Source organism: Rattus norvegicus, chromosome 10, assembly GCF_036323735.1.
Source record: "Rattus norvegicus strain BN/NHsdMcwi chromosome 10, GRCr8, whole genome shotgun sequence".
In the NCBI taxonomy this organism is placed as follows: Eukaryota; Metazoa; Chordata; class Mammalia; order Rodentia; family Muridae; genus Rattus; species Rattus norvegicus.
The window spans coordinates 92447654-92458499 of record NC_086028.1 but is presented as its reverse complement, the minus strand read 5'-3'; the positions used below and the strand labels follow the sequence as shown (position 1 = coordinate 92458499).

At 45.9% G+C, this 10846-nt stretch overlaps 1 non-coding gene across 1 annotated transcript; it reads right to left on the bottom strand.

The window, feature by feature from the left end:
- Window positions 1-297: 297 nt before the first annotated feature.
- On the bottom strand, window positions 298-370 carry Trnar-ccg2 (transfer RNA arginine (anticodon CCG) 2). Its single transcript has one exon. It is a non-coding gene; the product is annotated as a tRNA-Arg (tRNA).
- Between the last annotated feature and the right edge of the window lie 10476 nt (window positions 371-10846).

Here is a 10846-nt window from a genome sequence, read left to right as displayed (position 1 = left end):
ATTTTTTATTTAAGACTCAGAAATGAGAAAAAATACAATACGTGAAAATCAATATCAAGAAGAAAAAAACGAATAAAATATTTCTCTTTATATGTGTGTATGTACAGTTTTTGTTAATTATACCTCAAGGTTAGACAAAAATTTTAAAAGAACGGACATGCTGTTAGAGGACAATATCCTTACTTAGAAGCTGTGCGTACTTTTTAAATACGCAGCCGCGACTCATTATTAATATAAACAGATTATGAAACAACGGACTTTTGTGGACCTTTCGTTTTAACAAAATGAGTTAGCGTGCGACCCAGATGGGACTCGAACCCACAATCCCCAGCTCCGGAGGCTGATGCCTTATCCATTAGGCCACTGGGTCACCACGGGATCCGAGTTCTCACTCGCTCTCCTTACGTGATTTGATCATCGTAGCCCCACCCTCCGTGCTGCAACCTCGCGTTCTTTGCCGTGTGCTGCCGAATGCGCTTGCGCAGGCCCTCTCGCGCCGCCGCCCCCTGGCCCGAATCTTACTGCGCCTGCGCCACAGCTCAGATTCACTGTCTGTTAGGACAGACAGCGTGGGGTTTCTTCGTGGCGCAGTCATCCTTTTGGGGAACGTGTGTCCGGCTTTCTCAGAGGGTTTTTCTGGGGACAGCCCCTGCTGTGCCCTTCTCCATTCGAATTCTCTGGCCTTGGGCAGGACACAGCGTCTGCATTTGGCAAAGTCCCGGGACCTTTCTGTCTCAGCCACCTTAAACTCCCTGGGCTTTCCAGCCTCGTTTCCCCTTTCAGCAAACATAGACTTGGTTACCTGTGTTCTGTGGACTCTTGGCATATTCAAGGGTGTACAGGCTCTTCCAGCCCAACGAAACGATCTGCCCTCTTTCCCAACACCCGTCTCCCCAGCCCTCCCCCTAGATTAAAAGCAGAAATAAAGACAAGGTCTCTAAATACAAAATAATACTTTTTATTTTTTCCGCCCTATAGCTAGAGCTCAGAGAACTTCCTTCTGGTTTCATGAGGTTTGTTTGCTGTAAGTAAAATGCCGCGTTGTAGATTTAAAAAAAAAAAAAAAAACAGTGTCAGTTTTTTCCCCCCATGGGGAGAAAATCCCTGTTCTTTGCAATGTAAGAATACACGTATAAGGGTTATTCAAACGTGACGGTTAAAGGGTAATTCAAATGTGCTGGTTAGCTTTGTCGACTTAGGTTAGAATCATTTGGGAAATGGGCCTCTGAGAATGTCTGCGAGGGTTATCTTGATTACATATGTGGGTGTGGGACAACTCGCAGGTCCGCAGTGGGCAGGAACAACCCAGAAGGGGGAATCTTGTGGCTAACGAATGAGAGCTAAAACAACCCCCCCGCCCCGTTGCTTCTCTCCCGGTATTTCACCACAGTAACAGAAAAAGTAAATAAGACAACACGTAGAAAATCAGAAGTGCTGTTAATTTTACCGCTCGGAGTTAACTAAATGTCTGATATATGCCTTTCCCATTTTGATGAGCGATGGTCACTCCCTCTTTTATTACCTGTAGCCTGTGAGTCCCTATGCATCGGGGAAAGGGTCTTCTTAAACACCAAATTATTATTTGGTGGTTGCTAATTTGCCTTGATGATGGTGTGTGAGCAGTAGTGGGTGAGACTGTCTCCTCAGTTCCAGTGCTGGTCCCCTTCCCCTCCATGAACAGAGGCCTTGGTGCTTTTTTTTCTTCCTTTTCTTCTAAGCAGCCCTAGATATCCTGGTGATCACTGTGTAGACCAGACTGCCCTCAAAGTGGCTTCAAGCTCAACACTTCTACTCTATGTTGTGTTTTATAAAAAGATAGAGAACACATATACATAAATAAATCTTAAATGATAAGGAGTGAAGGAATATGTTTGGCGGATGGGCAGTCAGGTGTGGGGGAAGGGGGTGCCTCCGCGGACCCATGCTGAGACATCCCTTCTCCCTGAGGGACCAACCACAGGATGGTATATCATAGAGTTTATTCAGGGTGCGGGGAGGGGAGTTGAGCAAGTAGAGACAGAGAAAGGCAAAGAGAGAGAGTAGAGGAGTAGAGGCCGGCCATGAGCACGTGGAGAGGTGGGGGGAGGGGAATGGAGAGAGAGAGAGAGAGGGTAAAAAGCAAGACAGAACAAGAGGAAGGAGGCAAGAGAGCGAGCAGAGGGCAAGCATCCCCTTTTATAGTGAGTCAAGCACACCTGGCTGTTGCCAGGTAACTGTGGGGCGGAGCCTAAATGCCAACATTTCCCCATTTTGGTTTAATTATAAAAGGAAAAAAAATTAGAAAGAGGAGATGGTGGAACAGAAATAGGGTCATTGTGATTTTTAGCTACTTCTTGCTGATTTGGGGGCAGTGACATGTCTCCGGGGGAACCTAGGAAAATGAGTATGGGGATGTTGATCCAAGTTTAGGAGAGTTGGCTGTTTCCTTGCTGTCCAGGGTCTGTGGAACCATCTGCGGACAGATCAGAAGGAACAGGCCCAGTAGAAGCGTTTGTATCTGTGAGAGAAGATTGGAGCATCTGGGGTTGCTTCTCTAGAGCTGAACTGGATGTAGTAAGTGCCTGGACTTGACAAGACGCTGCCACACACACACACACACACACACACACACACACACACACACACACACACGAGCGCGCGCGCGCGCGCGCACGCACTCACACCAACTATTGGTAGAGAATAAAGTTAAGTATGTTTGGGAAATGGGGTTGGGGATTTAGCTCAGTGGTAGAGTGCTTGCCTAGCAAGCACAAGGCCCTGGGTTTGAAAAGAAAATTATACAGATTTAAGGTTTAAAAATATAAAATATAAAGAATAAGCTCCAAAAGCCACAGACTCAGGGCTAAGCCCTGCCGCCGGGAATAACAGGCCATAAAGATAAAGAAAAGGAATACAGGAACCAGCCCAGGGTTTCAGAACTGATTCATGGGCCATCTGACAAGAAGACATCCCCCCAGTTTACTCAGGGTCATACTTTAACCAGATGTCCTCCAGACCCTCATAAGCCCCTGACTTCTAGCACGTACTCTTCTGCTTTGTTCTCACTGCTATGTTTGAATGAGCCAATTGTGTGTAACCGCGCCAAAACCCCCTAGCTTTCCCTATATAAACCCCTGACTTTTGAGTTTCAGGGTCGACACCTCTGTCTCCTGCGTGGGATACGTGTCGGCCCGGAGATCTCCATAATAGATCTCTGTAATAAACCTTGCCTTTACTTATTACATCCAAAATGGTCTCTCTGTGTCTGGGGTCTTTGATCTCCCAAGACTTGAGTAAGGGTCTCTCTCTCTGTGGGATCTTTCAGGTTCAGTCCCCAACTCCAAAAAAAAAAAAAAAAAAAAAAAGTGAAGTATGTTTGGGAAAAAGAAATTCTTTCTTAGATGTACATTTGAAAGAGCATTTGAAAGGTCTTGGTGGATGAGGAGAGGCTCAATCCCAGGAACAAGAGAGGAACCCCACCCTCTGGGCTTCAGGCTACTGAGTAGCAGCAACTCTCTGCCTCCCCAGTGCTCAGATTTTTTTTTTTTTTTTTTTTTTGTTCTTTTTTTCAGAGCTGGGGACCGAACCCAGGGCCTTGTGCTTCCTAGGCAAGCGCTCTACCACTGAGCTAAATCCCCAACCCCTAGTGCTTGGATTTTAAGCCTGTAACATCGTTCGTGGCTAAATCTCAAGTCTTTGTTGTCACTCTGTTTTTAGGTAGAATAGTTGAGTTAGCGTTCTGCTCGCCTAAGTCTCACCTTTTGAGTTGGTATTTTGACAAACTGGGAAGTATGCATAACTCACTCCTACCAAATACCAAAATAAAATGGCTAAGTAGCTAAGAGCACAGCATCCACACGTGGTTTCCCACTGTCTGTCACTCCAGTGTCAGGATATCCGACTCCCTCTTCTGACCTCTGCAAGCACCAGGCACAGGCAGTCCATGGTACATAGATATGTGGGCAGGCACCCATGAATAAATAGACCCTTAAAAATGAGCAGAGTACAAAATTCTCAGACACATTCTCAGCTTCTGGAAGTTCTCCCAAAAATAACTTGCATTAAGTGGTAAATTTGTTCCAACTGATAAACTGGCATTAATACATTGTTAACTAAAGTTCATAGTTGAGATTAGGGTTTGCTCTGTGTGCATTCTATGGTTGTTACAAATGTGCACTGTTATGTAGTTTCTATTTGTAGAAAATTTTCACAGCCCTAAAGATGCCATGTTTAGGGCTGGAGAGATGGATCAGTGGTTAAGAGCACTGGCTGCTCTTCCAAAGATCCTGAGTTCAATTCCCAGCAACTACAAGGTGGCTCATTGTTGCGGTTTGCCCTGGAGTTATCTGTATTTTGATGCTAATTCCACTGCCCCAAGGACAGCTGCCTAGTCAAGTACTCAGGAATCAGGTGACTTGACCAGAACCTTCTCCCCATTGAATTTGTAAAGTACAGGTGAGGGGCTTGTACCGGATAGAAGGAGGCCTGTCATTGGAGGAGAAGGAAGGATGGGTGGGAGAGAAGTTTGAAGGAAGAGGAGGAAACTAGAAAGAAAGGAGGGGAGACAGAGGAGAGGGTGAGAAGCCATGGCAGGTGATGTTAAGATTCTGCTCTGTGTATTTACAGGTTGTTATTAATGTTCCTAAGGGATGGGTGGTACTGGGCTTTGTATGTTTAAGTGGGCAATTATATCTTATCAATCGGATCTAAGATTATTGTGTTGTCTGTTCTTTTATGTGAGGGTTCGAGTGTAGGAAAGTGTGCGGCTGGGATGTGTTTCCGCCAAGATATCTAGCAGATATCTTGGGGCACTGAGGTGCCGGACCTAGCGGGGTAAAAGACAACTCTACTTTTTTATTTTTATATTTTTACAACAACAGCTCACAACCATCTTTAATAGGATCCGATGCCCTCTTCTGTAGATGTCTAGAGACATCTACAGCGTACACACACAGATAGGAGGATTGCTGGGACTCGCTGCCTTCCCGCCTCGCTGAGATAAGTGAAGTCTAGATTCGGGAAGAGACGCTGCCTCAAAGGAATAAGCGGAGAGCTAAAGGAAGACTTCCGGTGCCTTCTCCTGTGGAGAGGCATGTGATGGAAGACAGAAAACATCATCAGATCTTCTGAACCTGGAGTTGGGGATGGTTGTGAGCCAAACCATGTGGGTCCTGGGAATGAACCCAGTCATCTTCAAGGGCAACAGGTGCTCTTTTTTTTATTTTATTTTATTTTATTTTATTTTATTTTATTGTATGAGTACACTGTAGCTGTCTTCAGACACACCAGAAGAGGGCGTCAGATCTCATTACAGATGGTTGTGAGCCACCATGTGCTTGCTGGGATTTGAACTCAGGACCTCAGGAAGAGCAGTCGGTGCTCTTAACCACTGAGCCATCTCTCCAACCCACAAGTGCTCTTAACTACTGAGCCAAGTCTCTAACTCAAATAGAACATTTTTTTTAATGCCACGATTTTCAGAGGGTGACTAGATAGCAGCAATGTTGATAGCAGAGTGGCTTATTGGAAACTTAGGATGTCCCAATCTAGATTCAGTATCTTTTCTTGCTTTCTCCATAAGGTGAGAGTCCAAAATTACTATCCAGATCATCAGGTAAGTGAATGTTCCTCTCAAGACACCAAGTCAACAACAGTTGAGCATCAAGCAGAAGAGGCAGTCAGCCCAGCCTCAGTGGCAGGGAGTGCATGTTGTAGAACTTAACGTTTAGTTTCTGTCTCTGCCACCATGGCCAGTTATTTTATGGTCCTGTTAAGCAGAGGGTGGTGGACTTCCCACAAGGAGGCCATCGTGGTCACCTGAACCTTAAGAGCCTATACCACTGTGGAGGCTTTTGGGTGAACATTCACATGACTCAATTTTCTATAGCCCGACATCAGTCCTAGAGACACAGAGTTGACAGAGCCACGAATGTTGATCTGACAGAATTCCAAACCAAGTTGGTGTCTTACCCCTGCTCCCACTTCCCTCTGCCTATATATGCCCTGATCATCTTGGCTCAGAAGGCCTACCACGAGCAGCCTCCCCTTAGTGGAGATCACCTATTTTGGCCCAGCTTTCCTCTCACCCTTTAAATACATCCACTGCTTAACTTGCTCTTGCAGCAAAGTTTCCCTCACACTGGATGATAAGCCAACCCGTTCAACTGTACCAGATGCATTCTGTGTGGTGTGTCCTCCCATATCAGAATGTTAAATAAAACCAACCTTCCTTTCCACTCCACCTCTGCTGCTCAGCTAAACGGTTTGCAAAGGCTGTTCCCGCAGTTGACTGCTAGCTTCTATGTCCCAATGCCAATGTTTCACACACACACACACACACACACACACACACACACACACACACACACACACACACATCACAACGTATTTCTAATAAATTTGCTGGGATGGTAAATGACTGTCCCAGCACCCAGAAGTTGAGGCAGGAAGGAGAAGTAGTTCAAGGGCATCCTTGGAAACCTGTTTCCACTCAAGTCTAATTTCCAGCTTAGAATCTGAATGGGTGTTATGGATTAAAGGTTTGTACCCTCTTCACAAATCCCCAGGCTGAAGCCCTAACCCTCCAGTGTGATATTTGGAGAACAACCCTTCAGGAGGTAGGCTGGGTTACCTCAGGTCCTCACAAAGGGTTCTCACAATGAAATGTTGCCCTAGTAGAAGAAGCCCCGTAGAGCCTTTTTGAGTTTGTTTGCCTTTCCTCTGTTGCCACTCAGAAGCCCCAGTAACCTGTTGTAGGATGTCATACAGGGGAAGGCAGGTACAAGATAGAACGAGGCCTGTCATTGGACGAGAAGGAAGGATGGGCGGGAGAAAAGTTTGAGAGAAGAGGAGGAGACTGGAACGGAAGGAGACTGGAGAAGAGGCCGCCAAGCAAACATGGCGGCGGATGTTAAGATTCCACTCTGGGGGTTGGGGATTTAGGTCAGTGGTAGAGCACTTGCCTAGCAAGCGCAAGGCCCTGGGTTCGGTCCCCAGCTCCGAAAAAAAGAAAAAAAAAAGAAAAAAAAAAAGATTCCACTCTGTACCTTTACAGGTTGTTTTTTTTTTTTTTTTGGAGCTGGGGACCGAACCCAGGGCTTTGCGCTTCCTAGGTAAGCGCTCTACCACTGAGCTAAATCCCCAGCCCCCTTTACAGGTTGTTATGAATGTTCTTTTTTTTTTTTTAATTCTTTTATTTATTTATTTTTTTTCCGGAGCTGAGGACCGAACCCAGGGCCTTGCGCTTGCTAGGCAAGCGCTCTACCACTGAGCTAACTCCCCAACCCCCTGTTATGAATGTTCTTAAGGGATGGATATGCATAGGGCTTTGTATGTTTAGGTGGGCAATTATATCTTGTCAACTGGATCAGAGGTTATTGTGTTGTGTGTTCTTTCTTGTGGCTAATTAAGTTTAAGAGAGTATGTGGCGGCTGGGACACTAAGCCACCACGGAATTGAGATTTCTATTTCTGGCATGGTGACAGCCTGCTTGGGAACTGGATGGGTAGAGAGATTGTTGCTAGTTTCAGAGAGAGGCCATTGGCAATGGGATATGGGATGAAGCAAAGTGGGTGAGAGGCTTTGCTGACTGAGATTAAGATATCTATCAGAGCACTGCAGGGCCGGATCTAGTCGGGGCGAAGGGCAGTCTTATTTTATTATAATTTTACAACAACAACCTGTCGGTGGGAGAGGCTGATATCCTGCCCTGGTTTCCACATCCATCAGTGGATCTCCAGCCCTCCACATTAGTGGTGGCGACCAGGGGTTCCACTGTCTGGAACATGACATTCATCCTGATGACCAGATGCCAAGTGTCAAGACTGTTGGGAGAGGAGGTGACTCACTCCTTCAACCCCTTCCCAGGACAGTGTGGTGGTGGTGCACAGCTTTAGTCCCAGCACTCAGGACACAGAGGCAGACAGCCGAAAACAGCCTGGTCTACAGAACAAGTTCCAGGACGGCCAAGGCCACACACAGAAACCCAGACTGAAAACCCCGGTCTGGGGTGGGGGTGGGGTGGGGTGGGAAAGTGGAGTGGGGGGTGGGGAAGTGGGGGGGGTGGGATGGGGGGTGGGAATAGCAGTAGAAGTATGTCTTTCTTGTATCTTGTTGATTTTTTTTTTAAACACCCCAACCTCTATTTTTTTTTTTAAATAATAACTTAAAAAGAAAAACAAAACTTGGTCTCATGTGTTGCCCTGGTTGACCTGGAACTTGGCAGAGAGCGGGATTACAGGCTTCCAGCAAAGATGTTTTTATTTATGCATGTGCGTGCTTTGCCTACATGTATGTTGGTGCCACGTTCGTGCCAGTGGGTGCTGGAAGTGAACCCAGGTTCTCCCCAAGAGCAATAAGTACCCTTCACCACCAAACCATCTCTCCAGCCCAATCAGTGAAATCGATCTGTAGACCAGGCTTGCCTCAGACTCAGAGATTCACTAGCCATTGCCTCCAAAGTGCTGGAATCAAAGGTGTGTGCCACCACCGTCTGGCCCCAATCGGTGATTAAAATAAAAATAAAAAAGATTTAGTTTTATGTGTTTGGAATGGGGGTACATATGCCACACATATGCAGGGTTCCTTGGGCACCAGAGGGAGCATCAATTCCTGGAGATGGAGTTATAGTTGGTAGTTTCTCGAACCATCGGTTGCTAATGTCCTTATGCTGGTGCCACAGGCTGTGTTAATGTCTATGGTCTGCGCTGCTACAGAGGACCAGGTTGATGTTCCTGGTCTCAGGAGCTGCTTCCTGCTGCTGTGGGCAAGGAATCTTCTTTTGTAGGAGTATCCATGACTGCACACTAATAATTGACAATGAGAAACATTGCAGGCTTCTGTGACAACGGCCCAGGCCTCCAAAGAAACCATTCAGACAGGAAGCTATTGAAGAGTGTCCTTAAACACTGATAAAGCCAGGCATGGTGTTGCCCACCTTTAATCCAGCACTTGGGAGGCAGAGACGGGTGGATCTCTGAGTTTGAGGCCAGCCTGGTCTACAGAGTGAGTTCTAGGACAGCCAGAGTTACACAGAGAAATCCTGTCTTGAAAATAAAAAAAAAAGGGGGTTGGGGATTTAGCTCAGTGGTAGAGCGCTTGCCTAGCAAGCGCAAGGCCCTGGGTTCGGTCCCCAGCTCCGAGAAAAAAAAAAAAAAGAAAAGAAAAGAAAAAGGAAAAAGAAAATAAAAAAAATAAAGCAAAAACAACAACAACAACAAAAACAAACCCCAAAGCCCCCAGAAAACAAAAAGACCAAAAAAAAAAAAAAAAAACCCAACTAAACAAAAAAAAAAAAAAAATCCACAAACAAACAACACAAAAAAACCCAAACAAAAAGTGTGATAAAGATGCTGACCTGTAACTCTTCACAGTTGTTGACTTCCGGCTGGAGGGGGGGGGGGAGAATTCATTTATCTTTAACAGGCTGGCCACTCACTCGGACTTTGACCATGCTCCAGTAAGTATTTGGGTAACGCAAGTTGGACTTAAGTGTATTTTGGGGGGAGGTGTGGTGGCCCAAGGGTGGGAGGGTAGACGTGGGAGGAATGGGAAGGGAGTGTGATATACAAAATTATCCAAAAAAGTATTTTGTTTGGGGAAGAGAAGGTTTATTTTTATTTATTTGTCTATGTGGGGGAGGGTCACGAATGCCACAGGCACGCGGGTTCCCTCAGGCATAAGGAGGGAGCTGCAGTCACAGGCGGTGGTTATGAACCACTGATGCAGATGCTGAGAGCTGAACCCTCTGAAAGAGCAGCCTAGATGCCTAACAGCTGAGCCATCTCTCCGGCCCCTCCACAGAGGCTAGCGTTTAGCTCGGGCTTGCCTGGAACACACAGAGATCCACTTGTCCCTGCCTCTAGATTGGTGGGGTTAATTGTCCAACCACCCTTAGTTGTCAAGGCAACTTGTGACATTCTTGTGTTTCAGTTTCCTTTCAAGGGTTAGTACGGTGGGCTCGGTTCCCATCTGTCATTTGTTGTCTCTGTAAACCTGGGACAAATCACTTAGGACTTTATGACTTCATCCTGTGACAATTAGTAGACGCTTAGCGCCGAAATACTTGTGGGGAACACAGTGCTTCACTGTTCTCCAGGGGGAAGGAAGCTCAGTTTTTAACAATGCTGCTAAATAATACACACGCCGGATCACTAAGCATAAACTTCAGAGATACATTGGTGGGTTTGGTCAGAGCCCTCAACGTTCTTCTCCAAGTTCCTTATTCAGCGTTGTAAGATTCAGTCTCCTTTCAGAAGTTGTTCCTACCTCAAACTACTGAACAAAGGACATAGGCTTCCCAAGTGGATGAATTTAGGTCATGTTTCTGCCCCTGAACCATTCACAGTAGCCAAGAGAATGCCTGGCAGTGATTGGTTGAGAATAGATTTCTTCCACATTCTTGCATTTAGCAGATCAGATTGGGAGCAACTGCCTGTGAACTTCTCGGCCACACAAGAGAATTGGCACCAGTGCCTGTGAGAACAGACAAAGCATAACGCTCGCATTTGTTTCTACAAAATAAACGACCACAACTTTCCTATATGCCTACATAGGACCCAGAAAAATTGCAGAAAACGCACAAAGAATGGCTCACGATCCTGATGCTTATAGACATCTCTGGTGTTTGAAAATAATAATTAGACCACAGACATGAATATGCACTGATAATAAAATGGAAGTCGAAATTTTCTTTAATTTGAGGGCTTGCAGTGTGCTTACATAAGAGAGTGTCTTTTTTTTTTTTTTTTTTTTTGGCCACCCCACGTTCCCCCAACACACACACACACACACACACACACACACACACAGGGTTTCTCTGTGTAGCTCTAGTTCTCCTGGGACTTGCTCTGTAGACCACGACGGCCTT